Below are 21,277 nucleotides of genomic sequence, written 5' to 3'. Positions count from 1 at the left end.
CTATCTTGGGTGTGAGGTTTAGGCACAAGGACTACTGGACTGGCCCAAGGGTTCTCTAAGGGTTAAATAACTCCTAATTGCAACATCTTCTGGACTTCTGTCCTGATACAGTCCCTGATATGACCAGGTTGCCTATAAATCTTACTTTTAACAGGCAGACTGTTCCCAGTGTCCACTTCACGTGTGCACCAGGTAGTCTGACTTGGAGTCAGTGAAAACATATGTCTTTAGACCTGCAGAACTTGTCTACAGTCACTCTGCTGCTGATCAGTGAAGCTGCCTGCCAAGGCTACACCATCAACTGCCCCATCATCAGGGTTCTGAGAGAGCAGGTCTGGGAGAGGGTCACTCTCTTCCTCCTGTTCTTCATCAGTGGACATGAGCAGGCCCATGTCTACCCTATCAACATATGGTTTCAGTCTGTTGACATGAAGCACCCTGTGGGGGCTCCTGGGAGTTCCAAGGTCAACCAGATAGGTGACTACTCCCTTCTGTTCAACAATGGTGTGGGGTCCACTCCACTTGTCCTGGAGAGCTGCTGGGGCCACAGGCTCCAACACCCACACTTTCTATCACGGCTGGTAAACAGTCAGTACAGCCTTTTGGTCATGCCAGGCCGTTTGCAATTCCTGACTAGCCTCAAGGTTTTTGGATGCCTTTTTCATGAACTCAGCCATCCTGAAGCGGAGACCAAGTACATAGTCCACAATGTCTTGTTTGGGAAGTTTGAGAGGCAACTCCCATCCTTCCTTCACCAGACAAAGGGGTCCTCTTACAGGATGCCCAAACAAAAGTTCAAAAGGGCTGTAGCCAACCCCCTTTTGTGGGACCTCTCTATAAGCAAATTAAAGGCAGGGCAGTAGGATGTCCTATCTTCGCATAAGCTTTTCAGGGAGACCCTTAATCATGCCCTATAAGGTCTTGTTGAATCTTTCAACTAGACCATTGCATTGTGGGTGATAGGGTGTGGTGAACTAATAGTTCCCTCCACACTCCTTCCACATTGCAGTCAGGTAACTAGACATGAAGTTTACACCTCTGTCTGATACAACCTCCTTAGGGAAACCCACTCTTGAGAAAACTCCCAAAAAGGTTTTTGCCACAACAGGTGCTGTAGTGGTCCTAAGTGGAATAGCTTCTGGGTATCTGGTTGCATGATCCACTACCACCAGTATAAACCTGTGCCCAGAGGCTGTTTGGGGATCCATTGGTCCAACAATGTCAATCCCTACACGTTCAAAGGGAACCCCCACCACAGGTAGTGGTATAAGGGAGACCTTTGTAGTGCCACCTGATTTGCCACTGGCTTGGCAGGTGACACAGGAGCGACACAACTCCTTGGTGTCTTCTGAGATGTGTGGCCAGTGAAAGTGAGGGACAAGCCTGTCCCAAGTCTTGTTCTGGCCAAGATGTCCTGCAAGGGGAATATCATGGGCTAGTGTCAAAAGGAATCCCCTGAATGCCAAAGGTATGACCAACCTCATGGAAGCTCCAGGCTTGGGGTCTCTAGTCTCTGAATACAGGAGCCCTTCATCCCAGTAAACCTTATGGGTTCCACTAGCATTCTCAGCAGCATCAGCAGCAGCTTGCTGTCTGAGGGGTTCAAGAGAAGGGAAATCCAACTGCGCCTGTCTCAGATCTGCCCTTAAAAGTCCCCCTGCCCCAAGAGACTCAACCTGATCAGGCTCAAGCTCTTCTAGGACAGTTCCTTCTTCAGGCTCACAATCAGCTTCCTCAGAAGGCTGATCCTCTTCCTGAAGCAAGGGGGAAGGCACTGCCTTAACCCTACTGCTTCTCCTCCTGGTAGGCAACTGGTCCATTATTCCAGAATCCAGTGCCTGTTCAGTGTTGCAATTTTTGACCTGTGACCTAGTCACAGAAAGCACATGTGCTGAAATGCCTAACATTTCTGCATGTTTCCTATACTCCACTTCAGACCAGGCTGAAGTCTCTAGGTCAACGCCAAGCAAACATTCTACAGGGAGGTCTGAGCTAGCAACAACCTTCTTAAGGCCAGTTAGCCCTCCCCAGGAGAAATTAACAACTGTCATACTGTGTGTGGTAGAGACTTTGCTAACATTAGTCACTGGGTAATTCTCACCTAGTATGATCTGCCCAGGGTCCACAAAGCTGTGCGTCACCATTGTGACACTAGCACAGGTGTCCCTCTAGGCCTGAGCCACTTTATCATTAATTAAGGGAGTCTGTTTGTACTTGCACAAGTTAATGGGACTCACAGTAGAGGACATGGCTATGTCCCCATCACAGATCAAAACAGCTTGAGTTGGTATTCTGACTAGGCCAGAATCCACCTTAGTTCCCAGGGTTAACCCTACTACACCCTTCTGTTGAGAACCACCACTTGGAGCTGAACTAGGGGGAACAGTTGCCTTAGGGGCAATGGTGGCTGGAGCTGTCTCCTTCTTGGCAAAATCACTGGGCCAGTGAGTTTTTACTTTAAAACTCTTGCACCAAGGTTTCTTTGGACCTTCTTTCTTTTTGGATTGTTGGGAACCCCCACCATTAGAAGCTTTTTGGGGACCTTGAGAAGCCTTCTGGTCTTTTGCTTTCTCCCCACCCTTTTTGTCTTGCTTCTTCTGGTCACCACCTTGGTTCTGGACCTTCTGCTTCACCCTGGCTCTGACCCATTTGTCTGCCCTCTTACCCAATTCTTATGGAGAGGTCAAATCAGAGTCCACCCGTTTTTGATGCAATAACTGGTTCTGACAATTATTAAGAATCTGTTCTCTCATTATAAGGTCATACAATCCTGTATAATCACTTACTTTACTGTCCAGTAACCAGCCTTCCAGAGCCTTAGTAGCACAATCTGAAAAATCTGTCCAGTCCTGAGTTTGTGTCTTCTGGATGTCTCTAAACAGCAACCTGTACTGCTCAGTGGTTAGGCCAAACCCATCTATCAGAGCACTCTTCAGGACATTGTAGTTGTCAGCATCCTCTTCTCTAACAGTGAGGAGCTTGTCTCTGCCTTTGTCTGCAAAGGAGAGCCACAAAATTGCTGCCCACTGACTTTGGGGTACCTGCTGTACTTTGCAGGCCCTCTCCAAAGCAGTTATCCACTTATGGATGTCAATCCCAATCTGTTAGGGCGGGACAATTTTGTTCAGGTTTCTATGATCATGAGACCTTTACCTACCACTAGGGTTGTTGCTGCCACCAGTGGGCTCTAGCCCACACAATTTATTCTCTCTTTCAAGAGCCAGGGTCTCTTTGGCAAGGGCAATTTCTTGCCTCTTGATCTGACTTATTTCATTCTAGCTTTGTTCTCAATTCTCTGAGGGGAAGTCATTCTCCTATGAGCAGAGGCAGAGGACCTTACTGATGAGTCAGAATGTTCAGATTCATCTAAAGGAGATCTGTGTCTTCTGATCACACCAAAAGGCCTACGTGGAGGGATAGAGGGAGGCCTTTCTAGGCCCTCTCTACCCTCAGGTAGTCCTGTGTTTTCCAGGTTAGGTTCATCAACCTCATCCTGGCCTGCATACTCATCATCAGCATCATCATCCTGGTTGGGAATCCCACTAGGATCTTCTTCTGAAGAGGGATGTCCCCCCCTCCCTGCTATCTGTACCTCTGGGTCTGATGCTTTTTCTAAGTCATCTGCCACTTAAAGATTTACTAGGTGCTGGGTGTTTGGACTCTGTCCTTGTCTTAATTTTCCGACAACACACAAGCTTCTCAAATCTTGAAAAGTGAAGGTGTTATACTTAGTTGTCTGCACATGGCTGACATCTGGCAGAGAGGCACTACCTCCTGCCCTTAAAGACATGACTAATGTGGTGTGGTGTGTGCACCTACCTATGCTACTTGTTTTCCTACTAGAACCTCTCTAGAAGTTGTAGTCAGGGTGTGCTCAGCCCCTACCACCTACAACTGCTAAGTTCAGTAGAACATATGTATTATAAGACTTGATTCATATGTACCTACAGGTACCTTGATGTGATTTTTCAAATGATATTCTCAAGATTATTTGGTAAAACAATGGAAGCTCTTATCCCATCCGCGGCACACCAATGTGAGACGTTAGCCTGGCATATGTTGTCTACTAGCTCTAGTGGGCACCTTGCACCAGTCTAATCGACCCTTATTGATGGTGGTTGTAAAGTCAACCTTATAGAAAGCTATCCTAGTGGTAGCATGGACCAGCAGTCATCAGGCTAAGACTTCAGAGAGCGCATTAAGCAAGTTGTTTTACCAATTATAATAACTTGAGTACCAAATGAAAGCACACCACACAAGGTATATATCAAATATATATGTATTTATTCTAAACACAACCTCTCTGCACTCTGTATGAGGTCAGAGGTAAAAGTACGATACAAGTTACATAATTAGCATACGATAAGTTGCACAGTATACGTTTTGCCCTAGGGGCATCACAAACCATATACTAAATAGAGAATAGTGGTATAAGAACCACGTGAGAATTAGAAGGCAGGCCTGGGGCCTGAAAATCGCTGGGGATACTTTAAATAACCAAAGGTTAGGAAGTAGAAGGCCCACGGGAGACGAAGTGCAGTGTCTAAACACAGCCGCGGGTTACCATTGACTTTCTATGGGAAACGAACAAGTTACAATTTTACAATTTAAGGATACTTTTGGATGGACTACGATGGAACCCTTCTAGACACTAGGTGGGCCAATACCCTTGAGACTACCAGAGTACTTGTGTTACTTCACCCAAGGAAGCTGGGTGCATAGGTGTCTTTTGGTGTCGGGTTTTGTCGTCGATTTCAATGGAGATCTGCAAAGAAGTGCTGCAGGCGACCAGAGGAAAAGTGTCCGGGTGGATCCAAGGGTGGATCGAAGATCTAAAGAACCTGAAAGCAGTGAAGACAGAGTCCGGGTCACTTGCCAGTGACCAGGGCAGCGATAGAAAGATGCCACCAGATGTCGGGTGATTTCAGGTGAAAAGCTAAAATTTGTCTCTTCAGCCACGAGGACCAGGAGGTGTCGACAACAACCAGGAGCTGGATTTGAGCTGTCTCACAAAGGATCTAGCTGACTGCAGTGTTGGTATCCGGATTGGACCCAACAAGCCTGGGCAAATGCAATCCATGCAGGATGTCGAGATTGGCTTTGGTGCAGACCAGCAAGGTCTGTGGTGCTTCTGCTTTGTAGAGAAGCTGGATCAAGCCTGGAGCAACCAGGAAAGCAAGTTAGATTCAAAAGGAAGTCTTCGAGGGGCTCACTAGCCAACAAACTAGGAACCATGAAGACGCATTAAGCTGAAATGCAAAAGTGGGGCCCACGGAACACTCGTGGAGTGGGGGCCTCTGAGCTTCGGTGCAAATGGTTCTTGAGTCTGGGGCTTCAAGCACCACAATGCATAACTTCGAGATACCTCGTGAAGTGAGTGCGGCTTGTAAAATGCAGGATGTTCAGGCATTCTGGTCCCACGTCTCTCGTGTCCGCCACGGGTCTCAGCTTTGCTGTGAGCGAAGTTCGGGGTCAGTGTTGTATGGAAGTCCATGTCATGTGTCGCAGATTCTTCAGGATCCGGTGGGAGCCTTGAACATGCATACCAGCAAGGTTGCTGTTGGTGCCTGTTTGAACACAGGGTCCACCACAAGGGAGATGTCTTCCATCTTCCAGTCGAAATTGAATGCCGAAGGTCCAGGATTTATGTTTCAGAGTTTTGTCCAGGGTAATCTAAAGTCCTAGGGACTGGGTTCCTATACTTATACTAAGTTTAGGGGCTGGACTACCTTTAAGGTCCCTCCTATGGGTGGACCTAGGAAGGGGGTGGTTACACCCCTTTCCCTTTGTCCAGTTTCGCACCAGAGCTGGGGCAGAGTGCCCCAGCAACCGGTTTGAACTGGTAAATGCATGGAGCACCTAGTGTGCTCCAGGTAGTGTCTGGAAAGCATTCACTGAATGCAGCTCTCCCTACCCCAATACACAAACGCCTGTCTGGGGAGGTGCCACCAGTATTCAAAAGTGTTTCACACCTTACACGACATGTTTTGATAAAGCCAAACCAAAGTTAGCTTTAACCGCGAGGATTATAATGCACTAAAGAGTATATGGTGTGGCTACATCATAGAACAGCTATAAGGAGATGGTTCTGAAAGCTGCAGAGGGGCTCAGATCATGCTAGGGCACCCTCTCACATAAAATCAAGCACTCTGCCTCCAGGATTGTCAAGGCCTGCCATAGTAGTGACTTATAGGTGTATATGTGTCTATATATGTATATAGATATAGGTATACTATATCTAAGTAAGGGGTGATTACACCACCTTACCCAGGCTGTGTGAACAGACCTGTGGTGTCAGTTTGGCAGGCAAACCAGGGGTGGAACAATAGATGCTGCAGCCCCTGGTAGGCCTAGGGTGCACCAATGCTCTGGGTACCTAGGGTACACTATAAAGGGGCTCACAAGGGTGACCCAGTAACCAATCTAGTATGTACCTAAAGTACATGGTATCAATTTAGAGAGAGAACAGCTAGGCTGTGGGCCTGATTAGCAGGGCCAGATCCAGACTAAAGTCGAAAAAACAGAGAATCACAGTATAAAGGGGGTAACCATAGGAAGCAGCCCCTACTCTCCTACAATGGTACCTACTTGGAGGCACTTCCTCCTCTCCCTGCAGGGTCTGTGGACGTTGGGGTTCATCGAGGCACTCCATCCTCTCCCTGCAAGGTCTGTGGACATCGGGGGTCGTCGAGGATCTCCCTCCTCTTCGTGCAGGGTCTGTGGACTTCGGGGGTCATCTTGCTGAGTCGGTGTCAGAAGCCCACAGGTTACTGTCACTCTTTGGTTTTGTCACCTCTGTTCATCTTGTGTTTCTTCGTCGCCACTGATGTGTCTGAGCAGCGCTTGTAATTCACCAGTCAGGAGCTTTGGCAGTCAGTGCTCTGAGGACGCGGACTTCTCTTTCATTTAGAGTTTTGGGAGCAGGCGCGCAACACCCATTGGACTCTCTGGGCTTCAGTCCCTCCGTCGTGTGTGGCAGCCTGGGATGAGACTGCTTCCCGGGCACACACACAACCCCACCCAAGCACTTCACAGGTCTTTAAAAGAAAATTTGCATGTTAATGAGGCTTTGCTGTTGTTTTACCCCTTCTAAGAGCCCCTGAAGCTCCATGCTGCATTTGCTTAAAGATTCAGCCCCCCCAAAATCTTTTCTTAGCCCCCACCGAAAATTGGCTCTAGTTGCGCCTCTGCTTGCTTGTGAATGTCCCACAGATGGGACAGGCTTTCTGTGGATGGCCCTGCTTGTTTGCTGCGGGGCGCCAGAGAGATTTAGGCAGAGCTGGCTTTAGCGCTGTGTCCGACCGCCCGACTGTCTTTTTCGGTGCCTCCCGTGACCACGAATTCCCTCACTACTACTCTCCGGCAGTGCCCCTCATCTCTCCATAGTGTAATGTAATGTAATGTATGTATACTTGTAAAGCACACTGTTACCCCGTTACGTGGCGTCCTGGCGCTGTATACCGCTGGGGAACCCGTCCTGGCTTTCCCTGTGAGAGGGCACCCCCAAGGTGAAGCCAGGCATCCCCGGCGCTGCTAGGGCCGTTTTGGAGATTAAGCAAGCTATTGCCCAGAGTTGCAGAGTGGGACCCATGGTTAGCGTAGGCACCTAGGCGAGAATTATCGAGTCCGCGGACATTGACCCAAGACCCTGCCGCGTCGGGAATTGAACCCTGGTCCCGGGCCGACCTCTGATTCAGGGTCTGCCGCTTCTAACCAGTGAGCCACACTTCTCCACCTCTCTGTCATACATTTCATATTTTTTAAAGCTATACTCATAGTTCCATCACACTCAGTTCTGTGATCTGCATGGTACACGTTCTTTGCAGCAGGCACATTATACCTCTGCGCTACTTTATAAGCAATCAAAGCTGACACTACACAGAAGTCCGATCTCTTACCAGGAGTAACATTAATCAACAGTTATCTTGACATTTTTATTGCTGCCTGAAACTGTTCCACGCACAAGGAAGTTCAAGTGCTTTTAAATACATACGTTATTTTTAAAAACCGTGCCCCACCGAAGCCAGCACCAGGTGCAGCTGCACCAGTTGCACCTCCCTAAAGCCGGCCCTGGGTTTAAGCACACATTGTACACTCTGCGCACAATGACTCTCTGCAGCATCAGGCACTGAAACCTGTTCCTGTTTGCGTCTACGACTAATAGTCGTTTCTAGCAGAGGTGGACGAGCCTCTGAAGCCCGAGCCAGGCTGGAGCCTAAAGCCCGGCTTCTCCTCAGCTCGAGGGCCTCTTGGGACCCCGAGCCCATAACGAGCCGAGCTTTATTGTGGCTTCTGCATCCCTCCCATGGCCAGAACTGCCGTCTTTGGAACTCAGGAACCAGGTTCAAGACTCAGCGTGGGCTCACCATCTTGTGGTTCTGGTCAAATCCCTTAATCTCCTGATGCCTTGAACAATGCATGTGACCTTGTGCAATGTAACTCTTGCTTATACAAAGTGATCCAATAGCTTTGGGTCGAGTTCACACTTTATTTAAAAAACTGCAAAAGACGGCACTAAGAAGTAAAACCAAAGCCTTAACATAAGGAAAGACCAATAGATACCCTCTTACTGGCTGATATGTACACAGCGAACCAAGAAAACCAGGATAAACCACAGCTTCCCTGCTTAAATTGTATGATGTCAGGCAGATATTTTATTTTATCACCTCTCTGCTTTCTTCATTATCACATATGAAAGCACTTTCGAGTATGTGAGTTGTGAACACCAGCTGTACAAAACTGTCACTTTAATAAGTGCTTCTCATGCAGCGTCGTAATGCCCCTATTAATGTCAAAGCTCCCACATGCAAAAGCAATGTACGTTTTTAAACTTTGAAGATTCTTCATCATATTTTACATGGTTTGTTGCATGAATCACATATTTTCAGGGCTTGGCTCGTGCACGGGCTCTAAGATCAGTGACAGACCCTTGGCTCGGCTCTGGTTCGGCTCGTGCACGGGCTTAAGATCTGCGACAGAAGCTTGGCTCTGCTCTGGCTCGGCTCATGCACGGGCTGTAAGATCCGCTCCAGTACCTTGGCTCAGCTCTGGCTCTGCTTGTGCTCGGGCTCTAAGATTCGCGCCAGTCACTTTGTTCGGCTCTGGCTCTGCTCTGACTTGGCTCTCCCTGCTAACTTGTTGGCTTGCCCACCTCTAGTTTCTAGCAGGAAAAATAATTGAACCCTCCACTCTGGTCTGCATTGCACACCTGGAAAATCAGTGTGTACTGAGGATGATAGAGCAGAAGTAAATAAAGGGACAGGCACTTGGGACAAACTAAAGGGATCACTGGGGCTGATGAAACAATGGGCTGCACTCCCTTAAGTGTCCACTGGGGGCAGAGCGGGGTGATGCACACTTATTTACTGTGATAGTTCACTCCGTCTTCAGCTTTTGTTAGTGTTTCGCTAACAGGATATTTTTATAGTTTTTAGTTAGTCTGGCAGACAGTCTCATTGTGCACCTTTCGAGATATTGTCACCTATATATGAAATGCAATATTTTCCGTTATATGATATGATGTGATGTTTTATTCCATTTGTTAGACCTGTCAGCCCTAGGGTGCTCTTACCCTGTTTTTATTGCCCTTTTTGCCTTATTTTTGCCACCGTCTTTTGTTGGACCTAGGTCTCTGGGCGCCTTACCACTGCCAAACAGTGTTGAGGTGCAGGTGCTTTCTCCCAACAACATGGCTGCCACAGGCCCCTGCTACTGCAAGTGGCCTCTATAGACACGCACTAGTAGTTAGGACCAGGCTTGGACATCATGCTACAGTATCACTGCCATACCGCTTTTTTGTTCCATAGCCTTTTATGAGGAAGCTCCTGGAACATTCCAGCCATGGCTTTGCCGCCTTTAGAGGAGGGTTACCTGACCTAGGGCTACAAGAGTAAAGGAGGGAAACCTGCCTGTCAGTTGGGGCACCACTGGACCTGGGGGAACCTCTGCAGGAGTTTAGGCGTTTAGGCGTTTGGGCCTAGGGGAGGAACCTACACCACTGGGACTGACTGGGCCTAGGCACTGCTGTTCTAAGTTAGATGAGGGACTCTGCCAGCCTGCTGATCTAGCCCATCGTTGGGAAACCCAGGGAACCTCCTCCAGTGTGCTAGAGGGAACCATCCTGTCTCTGAGCCCACCAACTCAACCCCCACTTCCTTACCTGAGAACCTACACTGAGACCTGCCATTCATCCATCAAGCGCTGTCAAGTACAAGGGGACAGCCTACTGAAAGCACGGCTGGGGGATCAACCAGGTAACCAGCTCCGCACCAGCTAAGCGCTGTGCCCCATGAGCTGCGCTCTTAAAGCGCTGTATGCCCACCTAGCGCTGAACAGCTAAAGGCTGCTGCTGCTGCTGGATGCCCCAAGGTCATACTGGGCTCTGCCTGCAAAGCGCCATAATTCCTAAGCGCTATCTGCCTGAACTGTGCCTGGAAGAACTGTCTGCCCCCCCCTAAAGTGCTGAGCCCCTGAAGCGCTGTGATCCCTAAGCGCTACTTGGTCCAGAACTGCTGCCTTCAAAGTGCTGTGTTATTGAAGTTTGTATGTAAGGGGAAGGACTGCTGCCTCCTGAGCGCTGTATGTCTACACTGCCATGCATGCTATAATCACCACCGCGGTCCGGTACTTGCGTTTCAGCGCTGTGTCTTAAATAGTGCTTATTGGCCCATCACCGCTGCAGCCGGGCGCCGTGGAACTGGAAGCGCTACCTGAGCCTCCTGCGTGTGCTGGTGTCAGGCGCTGTGGGCCTTGGGGCCGGGAAGTGACCGCCACAGCTGGAGCGCCTCATTAGAGAGGTGCCTGCTGCTGTCTGCGTTGCTGCTGTGGCCCCCGGAGCCGGGAGAGGACCGCGGCGGCATTGAAGAGGCCTGCGCCGGGCCTAAGAAGCCGACGCGGCCACCATCACGTGACGAGGCGTCGGCTGCGTCATAGGCCGTGGCCACGCCAGCGCCGCGCAGCCATTGGACGAGGCTGCCGTTCCCCCACAAGCCGCGCTGCTATTGGCGGCTGCGGGCGCGCCTCTGCCATTCTGCCTCCTGATTGGTTCCCGGGCCCGAGAAGCATCGGAAGGCCCGGGACCAGCTCTAAACACCGGCGAGGGGGCTCACAGGTGAGCGCAAGCCCCCCGACTTGCACCAGCCGAGGACTTGGCAACTAAGGCCTCATGGAGGCCAGAACTAAAGGTAACCACCCGCAGGGGTAGGACGAAAACATCCGGGAATAGCAGAGCTGCCGAGGAGCCTGGCTACATCGGAGTGGCAGCCTTGTGTCTGCCCCTCCCCCGCAGAAGACTGTAGTTGGGCCCCGTTGGCCCTGATTAACCCCATAAATGCCTGACTTGTGGGTGGAGGTGAATGAAGGCCTTCTAAACTAGGCCACGGACCGCATTGGTTATTGGAGTACGGTGTTTTAAGCCACCCTTGCTAGGGGAATGTCCTTTTGAGATCGCCCCTGCCTGGGAACTGATAATGATGCTTTGTTGAAGTTGTGAATGTCAAATTCCTGCTTAGGGAATGATAATGTTGTACTTGCCATCCCCCCTGAATAGTAGCAGTGTTGCAGTTTCATGATCCAACTCTTTTGATGCCTTCGTTTATTGGAAATGTTATAGCCTAGACTGCACCTACATATTAGCAAGGTATTTACAGAGATATTTGCCTGATGTTTAAGAAATGTTCAATGCCTGACTTGATGCCTAGTATATAAAAGGAGTTCCTTATCTGCACTGAAGAAAGTCTAGATAAAAAGTCTTGTTTGAAGCAACTATCTGGTGTGGTGTCCTTTTAGTTCCGTGTGCCTCCCTGTCTCAGTGAGAGTGTGTGCTGAACTTCTGCTTTACACCTTACCTTCGGCTGCCTTCCTGCCTCGCGCCAAGCTACCGTGGTGGAATTGGTGAACGCGGTTCTAAGACCATTGTTCTCAGACGTAGTGGACACATAAGGTACTTTAAGTAAGGGGAATTATTGGTTGACGCACGGCATAATCAAGTTATTAGCACTGAATGTTACTTTTTCTGATCGGAAACCATACCATCATTTTAAGTACATGGTATCAGCAACAGTTACATTTACATAATGCTTGAATTTACAATACAGACAGTTCACATACACGTTTGAAACAGACAAATATTGGTGTTACATTTCTGCAAGACATACCTGGCAATGTAGATTCTGTATTTCTGTTTGGAATATGAGTTTAGAGATGATCTTCATGTGAAATTCTGAGTGTTACTCGACTCTGTCATATATCTGGCACCGTTTAGTACATACTTCATGATTGCACAGGGGCTGTTAATAACATGGGGTGCTATGGTTTTTAGTATTAAACTTTTTTATTGACAGAATCAAAGCAGTGGACAAGTCAAGTCGCCTATAACCCAGCGGGCCGGCAGAGTTAATTTCAGCTGTACCAGGGGGTTGAGGCAAATTTAGGACTTTCAACTACACACAGCATATCGCCTACAACCAAGCAGAGCCGGCTGCGTCTTAAAAGAGATGGTAACTGGTAGTGTAGCAGGGTTTCCGTTCTCCCACAGAACTGTGCACAGAGATCTAGAACCTGGGTGAGTTAGGGTGACCCAAAACTCACCTTAGTATCAGAAATCCCCTTACCGAACTAGCTACAGTGTCTCATTGGTACTAACAACTTCCCAATGACTTAGACAATCCAGAACATGAACTTAGGGTACCTCAGGTATCGTGGAACACATGAACACTCTTTCGTTATATAATCATTTCAAACCAAACTGGGAGTCAAAGAACACACGTGCAAGCTTGAAATATTTATTTTTCAATGCAAGGTTCTCAAACGCAGTATCTTATATAATACCAACATACATATTATAAAAATCAGAGTTATCAGCATAGTCACTAATCCATAGTAAGCGAATGGTGATAGCATATTATAATGCAAAATCTATATAAAGTTTATATCACCTATATTTCGCGCACCCTATTTAGCATATTATATTATATCTAAGAAGGTCTCATTTGGGTTCTAGCAGGGTGGGCCCATACTTCTAAATGTCAGTAGTAGAAGATCACATCAACAGCTACCAGCTCTCTGCATGCGAAGCATCAAGTGTGTTGATTCATTCCCTGTAACTCTATCTTAAACCCACGTAGAGCCCAATGTTGGCAGCAACATTATTTGTGTTATGTCTAACGTGGTGCGAGGATCAGGCCTTCAGCAACCTTGTGTTAGGTTATTCTTAGAGGGTGCAGTTCTCTGTGTGCAGACAGTTGTACCAAGTGTACCAAGCATAACTGATATCAGAGCAATAACATATTATTCTCAAATAAATCACGTCTTTCGTCTAGGTTGAAAGCTACAATAACAATTAGGTGTCATGTGCAAACTGAAGCCGAAGGAAAATATGTCGTTTAAACATTTAATAAACACATGCTAACTTAACACAATATATAGAAACGCAGTAACCATATGACAGTAGACAATGTTGAGAACCATTGCCCGAGGGATTTGTGAGGCGAGAAGTCCCAGGTGCCATTTATAGTCCATGAGGCAGTAGACCCATTGTGAAATGTCAAGTACAACATAGAACGGGTAAAAATACAGTAAACCAGTAAAGAAATCAAAACAAGTCCCACACCCTCCCCCACCCAACCACCTCAGTGAGCCATTCAGTACGGAAAAAAAAGAAATGGGAAAAAGGAAAAAAGAAACAATATTAACTCCAGGAATCCTATGTGCCTCCGCTAAGGTACTAGGTCTGCAAGTGGAAGGGAGAGGGGGAAGTCAAAGTCAGATATATTTAAGAAAGAACAGGGGCGTCATCAGGAATCAGTTTGAGGATGCGGAGATATTGAGGGCAAGTTAATTCCCGAAATTCTGTGGAAGGAATAGCCAAGAAAGGGGCCTAGGTTTTAGCAAAGTCTGCAACCTTCCCAGCAGCTGCCATGGAGAGTTTCTCCATCGCTAAGAGGTTGCACAACTGATGTACCCAGTGTATTTGTTCCGGAGCAGTTTCTGACTTCCACCCTGTTAGTATTACTCTGTGAGCAGCGTTCAGTGCAAGCACCATTTGCCTCCCCCTAAGCGAGCGTAGGGGAAAGGATATGGCATTAGGAAGGCCGAGAAGGCTGTATGCAGGGAGCCGGGGTATGAAGGTGGTGAACGCCCTGTCAATGTCGTAAAGTATCTGGTCCCAATAGCAAGTTAGTTTGGGGCAGTGCCAGAGTAGGTGTAGGAGAGTCTCTGGATTACCGCATCCCCTACAGCAGAGGCCATCATACTGGGGTTGCCATATGGAGATCCTATCAGGAGTATAGTACCAGTATGTCGCGATCTTGAAGGTTGTTTCTGTGTGACTCGAGGAGTAGGTAGTGTGGTGTGCTCGGTAAAAAACGCCCTCCTATTCCTTGTCTGACAGCGTATGGCCAATTTCCTTCCCATGGTTTTTGCCCAACGGTGCGTGTCTGAGAAAATGCCGCCGTAAGGAAGGCATATATTTCCGATATGAGGTGTTTATCGTCTTTTTTGCTAGGGACCCATTTCTTAAATGGGAGCATCGGGCGGAATGCTAGGGATCGTGTCTCAGGCCCCGATAACCAGTGCGCCATTTGGGAGTCAGGTAACAATTGGACGCAGGCAGCTTATAGTCCGCTCGGAGTTCCGTGAATGGGATCAGGCCCGTGAGATCAAAGAGATGGCCTAAGCATTTACAGCCCTCCTTAATTCAGCGTGCTGCTGCTCCGTTATTCACCCCTGGTTGGAAAGTAGGGTTCATGAAAAGTGGGGTCAAAGGGGAGGGGAAGGTGGACAGATAAGCTCTCCCAGGCAAGCATTGTGGGACAAGTGACAGGAGAGGAATATAAGCCCCATGCCCGAGCTGATCGCAGCATCCAGGCATTGCACCAAATGTGGCAGCCCGCTACGGATTGGTCCATGAACACCCAGTATTTCTCAGTCATGGGGCAATTCCATTCCACTAAGTACCATAGCTGGGAGGCATGAACATTTCGAGCCATATCAGGGAGGGTCAGGCCTCCACCTCTCTTAGGTCTCCGAAGTTGTGTTTTCCGCAATCAGGGTGCAGACCCACCCTGGATGAACCCTTCAATCACTGATTGTATCTGCCGAAGGGTGTGCGGAGGGGGTTCAAGTGGTAGGGTTTGGAATAGGTAAAGAGCCCGCAGTAGTACATTCATCTTAACCGCAGATAATCTCCCGAACCATGTCAGAAGCAAGCAACGCCATCAGTGCAAATCTGCGCGGATCCGTTGTAGCAGGTTCGAGTAATTTATCTCCGCTGTGCGTACAAGGCTTTGGTGGAGGACCAGCCCAAAGTACGTGATGCCACCGGACACCCAATCAAATGCAAACCGATTTCAGAGAGCCTCCACGGTCTGTGGGGAAGCCGTGAGATTGATCACTTGTGACTTCTGCATGTTGATTTTGAAGCCAGAATACTGGCTAAATTTACAGAGGTTGTCCACAGTAGCCGATTTACAAAAGGGGGTGGTGATGAACAGAGTGTCTGAATTGAGCAGACCACTCTTACCCAGTCCAAAGATCAGGGCTTGATCCATCACCGTTATTTATCTCACTGCCCCATCCCAGCTCAGAACCTGGCTATATGCAAATCAGTCTGTCCCTGGCCCAGTGCATCATGGGAACAGGGCAGACTAAACTACCAAGCCAATTCTTTACCAGAAAGGAGACAAGCTACCGGGGACCGGTTTCTGGCATTTCAGCCTCTTCGGCCCGGCTTGCTTGAATCCTGATGGAGCAGTGAGAAAGGGACTCATGTCTGAGTATACCCTGCCACACCTATAGTGGCCAAAATCGATTTACAAAAGGGGGTGGTGATGAACAGAGTGTCTGAATTGAGCAGACCACTCTTACCCAGTCCAAAGATCAGGGCTTGATCCATCACCGTTATTTATCTCACTGCCCCATCCCAGCTCAGAACCTGGCTATATGCAAATCAGTCTGTCCCTGGCCCAGTGCATCATGGGAACAGGGCAGACTAAACTACCAAGCCAATTCTTTACCAGAAAGGAGACAAGCTACCGGGGACCGGTTTCTGGCATTTCAGCCTCTTCGGCCCGGCTTGCTTGAATCCTGATGGAGCAGTGAGAAAGGGACTCATGTCTGAGTATACCCTGCCACACCTATAGTGGCCAAAATCGATTTACAAAAGGGGGTGGTGATGAACAGAGTGTCTGAATTGAGCAGACCACTCTTACCCAGTCCAAAGATCAGGGCTTGATCCATCACCGTTATTTATCTCACTGCCCCATCCCAGCTCAGAACCTGGCTATATGCAAATCAGTCTGTCCCTGGCCCAGTGCATCATGGGAACAGGGCAGACTAAACTACCAAGCCAATTCTTTACCAGAAAGGAGACAAGCTACCGGGGACCGGTTTCTGGCATTTCAGCCTCTTCGGCCCGGCTTGCTTGAATCCTGATGGAGCAGTGAGAAAGGGACTCATGTCTGAGTATACCCTGCCACACCTATAGTGGCCAAAATCGATTTACAAAAGGGGGTGGTGATGAACAGAGTGTCTGAATTGAGCAGACCACTCTTACCCAGTCCAAAGATCAGGGCTTGATCCATCACCGTTATTTATCTCACTGCCCCATCCCAGCTCAGAACCTGGCTATATGCAAATCAGTCTGTCCCTGGCCCAGTGCATCATGGGAACAGGGCAGACTAAACTACCAAGCCAATTCTTTACCAGAAAGGAGACAAGCTACCGGGGACCGGTTTCTGGCATTTCAGCCTCTTCGGCCCGGCTTGCTTGAATCCTGATGGAGCAGTGAGAAAGGGACTCATGTCTGAGTATACCCTGCCACACCTATAGTGGCCAAAATCGATTTACAAAAGGGGGTGGTGATGAACAGAGTGTCTGAATTGAGCAGACCACTCTTACCCAGTCCAAAGATCAGGGCTTGATCCATCACCGTTATTTATCTCACTGCCCCATCCCAGCTCAGAACCTGGCTATATGCAAATCAGTCTGTCCCTGGCCCAGTGCATCATGGGAACAGGGCAGACTAAACTACCAAGCCAATTCTTTACCAGAAAGGAGACAAGCTACCGGGGACCGGTTTCTGGCATTTCAGCCTCTTCGGCCCGGCTTGCTTGAATCCTGATGGAGCAGTGAGAAAGGGACTCATGTCTGAGTATACCCTGCCACACCTATAGTGGCCAAAATCGATTTACAAAAGGGGGTGGTGATGAACAGAGTGTCTGAATTGAGCAGACCACTCTTACCCAGTCCAAAGATCAGGGCTTGATCCATCACCGTTATTTATCTCACTGCCCCATCCCAGCTCAGAACCTGGCTATATGCAAATCAGTCTGTCCCTGGCCCAGTGCATCATGGGAACAGGGCAGACTAAACTACCAAGCCAATTCTTTACCAGAAAGGAGACAAGCTACCGGGGACCGGTTTCTGGCATTTCAGCCTCTTCGGCCCGGCTTGCTTGAATCCTGATGGAGCAGTGAGAAAGGGACTCATGTCTGAGTATACCCTGCCACACCTATAGTGGCCAAAATCGATTTACAAAAGGGGGTGGTGATGAACAGAGTGTCTGAATTGAGCAGACCACTCTTACCCAGTCCAAAGATCAGGGCTTGATCCATCACCGTTATTTATCTCACTGCCCCATCCCAGCTCAGAACCTGGCTATATGCAAATCAGTCTGTCCCTGGCCCAGTGCATCATGGGAACAGGGCAGACTAAACTACCAAGCCAATTCTTTACCAGAAAGGAGACAAGCTACCGGGGACCGGTTTCTGGCATTTCAGCCTCTTCGGCCCGGCAGTGTAAGAATTGGCTTTTGTAGTTTGGTTAGCCCTGTTCCCATCATGCACTGGGACAGGAACAGACTAATTTGCATACAGTCAGGTTCTGAAACTGGGATGGTGCAGTGAGCTAAAAAACGGTGTTGGATCTAGCCCTGATCTCTTGACTGGGTGAGAGTATTCTGTTTAATTCAGAGACTCTGTCCCTCACCACCCCTTGTTGTAAATATTTTTGTCCACCCTAAGCGTGGAAGGGTATACTCAGATGTGAGTCCCTTGCTCATTGCACCATCAGGATTCAAGCAAGCCGGGCCGAAGAGGCTGAAATGCCAGAAACCGGTCCCCGGTAGCTTGTTTCCTTCCCAGTGTAAGAATTGGCTTTTGTAGTTTGGTTTGCCCTGTTCCCATCATGCACTGGGACAGGAACAGACTAATTTGCATACAGTCAGGTTCTGAAACTGGGATGGTGCAGTGAGCTAAAAAACGGTGTTGGATCTAGCCCTGATCTCTTGACTGGGTGAGAGTATTCTGTTTAATTCAGAGACTCTGTCCCTCACCACCCCTTGTTGTAAATATTTTTGTCCACCCTAAGCGTGGAAGGGTATACTCAGATGTGAGTCCCTTGCTCATTGCACCATCAGGATTCAAGCAAGCCGGGCCGAAGAGGCTGAAATGCCAGAAACCGGTCCCCGGTAGCTTGTTTCCTTCCCAGTGTAAGAATTGGCTTTTGTAGTTTGGTTTGCCCTGTTCCCATCATGCACTGGGACAGGAACAGACTAATTTGCATACAGTCAGGTTCTGAAACTGGGATGGTGCAGTGAGCTAAAAAACGGTGTTGGATCTAGCCCTGATCTCTTGACTGGGTGAGAGTATTCTGTTTAATTCAGAGACTCTGTCCCTCACCACCCCTTGTTGTAAATATTTTTGTCCACCCTAAGCGTGGAAGGGTATACTCAGATGTGAGTCCCTTGCTCATTGCACCATCAGGATTCAAGCAAGCCGGGCCGAAGAGGCTGAAATGCCAGAAACCGGTCCCCGGTAGCTTGTTTCCTTCCCAGTGTAAGAATTGGCTTTTGTAGTTTGGTTTGCCCTGTTCCCATCATGCACTGGGACAGGAACAGACTAATTTGCATACAGTCAGGTTCTGAAACTGGGATGGTGCAGTGAGCTAAAAAACGGTGTTGGATCTAGCCCTGATCTCTTGACTGGGTGAGAGTATTCTGTTTAATTCAGAGACTCTGTCCCTCACCACCCCTTGTTGTAAATATTTTTGTCCACCCTAAGCGTGGAAGGGTATACTCAGATGTGAGTCCCTTGCTCATTGCACCATCAGGATTCAAGCAAGCCGGGCCGAAGAGGCTGATATGCCTGAAACCGGTCCCCGGTAGCTTGTTTCCTTCCCAGTGTAAGAATTGGCTTTTGTAGTTTGGTTTGCCCTGTTCCCATCATGCACTGGGACAGGAACAGACTAATTTGCATACAGTCAGGTTCTGAAACTGGGATGGTGCAGTGAGCTAAAAAACGGTGTTGGATCTAGCCCTGATGTCTTGACTGGGTGAGAGTATTCTGTTTAATTCAGAGACTCTGTCCCTCACCACCCCTTGTTGTAAATATTTTTGTCCACCCTAAGCGTGGAAGGGTATACTCAGATGTGAGTCCCTTGCTCATTGCACCATCAGGATTCAAGCAAGCCGGGCCGAAGAGGCTGAAATGCCAGAAACCGGTCCCCGGTAGCTTGTTTCCTTCCCAGTGTAAGAATTGGCTTTTGTAGTTTGGTTTGCCCTGTTCCCATCATGCACTGGGACAGGAACAGACTAATTTGCATACAGTCAGGTTCTGAAACTGGGATGGTGCAGTGAGCTAAAAAACGGTGTTGGATCTAGCCCTGATCTCTTGACTGGGTGAGAGTATTCTGTTTAATTCAGAGACTCTGTCCCTCACCACCCCTTGTTGTAAATATTTTTGTCCACCCTAAGCGTGGAAGGGTATACTCAGATGTGAGTCCCTTGCTCATTGCACCATCAGGATTCAAGCAAGCCGGGCCGAAGAGGCTGAAATGCCAGAAACCGGTCCCCGGTAGCTTGTTTCCTTCCCAGTGTAAGAATTGGCTTTTGTAGTTTGGTTTGCCCTGTTCCCATCATGCACTGGGACAGGAACAGACTAATTTGCATACAGTCAGGTTCTGAAACTGGGATGGTGCAGTGAGCTAAAAAACGGTGTTGGATCTAGCCCTGATCTCTTGACTGGGTGAGAGTATTCTGTTTAATTCAGAGACTCTGTCCCTCACCACCCCTTGTTGTAAATATTTTTGTCCACCCTAAGCGTGGAAGGGTATACTCAGATGTGAGTCCCTTGCTCATTGCACCATCAGGATTCAAGCAAGCCGGGCCGAAGAGGCTGAAATGCCAGAAACCGGTCCCCGGTAGCTTGTTTCCTTCCCAGTGTAAGAATTGGCTTTTGTAGTTTGGTTTGCCCTGTTCCCATCATGCACTGGGACAGGAACAGACTAATTTGCATACAGTCAGGTTCTGAAACTGGGATGGTGCAGTGAGCTAAAAAACGGTGTTGGATCTAGCCCTGATCTCTTGACTGGGTGAGAGTATTCTGTTTAATTCAGAGACTCTGTCCCTCACCACCCCTTGTTGTAAATATTTTTGTCCACCCTAAGCGTGGAAGGGTATACTCAGATGTGAGTCCCTTGCTCATTGCACCATCAGGATTCAAGCAAGCCGGGCCGAAGAGGCTGAAATGCCAGAAACCGGTCCCCGGTAGCTTGTTTCCTTCCCAGTGTAAGAATTGGCTTTTGTAGTTTGGTTTGCCCTGTTCCCATCATGCACTGGGACAGGAACAGACTAATTTGCATACAGTCAGGTTCTGAAACTGGGATGGTGCAGTGAGCTAAAAAACGGTGTTGGATCTAGCCCTGATCTCTTGACTGGGTGAGAGTATTCTGTTTAATTCAGAGACTCTGTCCCTCACCACCCCTTGTTGTAAATATTTTTGTCCACCCTAAGCGTGGAAGGGTATACTCAGATGTGAGTCCCTTGCTCATTGCACCATCAGGATTCAAGCAAGCCGGGCCGAAGAGGCTGAAATGCCAGAAACCGGTCCCCGGTAGCTTGTTTCCTTCCCAGTGTAAGAATTGGCTTTTGTAGTTTGGTTTGCCCTGTTCCCATCATGCACTGGGACAGGAACAGACTAATTTGCATACAGTCAGGTTCTGAAACTGGGATGGTGCAGTGAGCTAAAAAACGGTGTTGGATCTAGCCCTGATCTCTTGACTGGGTGAGAGTATTCTGTTTAATTCAGAGACTCTGTCCCTCACCACCCCTTGTTGTAAATATTTTTGTCCACAGTAGCCGGCAGAGAAGCTAGGGGTTGTGCCACCGAGAAGATAAGATCGTCGGCATACAGACTAAAAAGGTGTCTATCTAGGTCGAAGGGATTTCCATGAGCAAGAGGGTTGTCTCGGAGTCGCTGGGACATTAGTTCCACATAGAGGG

The sequence above is a fragment of the Lissotriton vulgaris genome, chromosome 6 (genome assembly GCF_964263255.1).
Source record: "Lissotriton vulgaris chromosome 6, aLisVul1.2, whole genome shotgun sequence".
Classification (NCBI taxonomy): Eukaryota; Metazoa; Chordata; class Amphibia; order Caudata; family Salamandridae; genus Lissotriton; species Lissotriton vulgaris.
The sequence above is the reverse complement of the archived record's forward strand: the minus strand, read 5'-3'. Positions refer to the sequence as shown.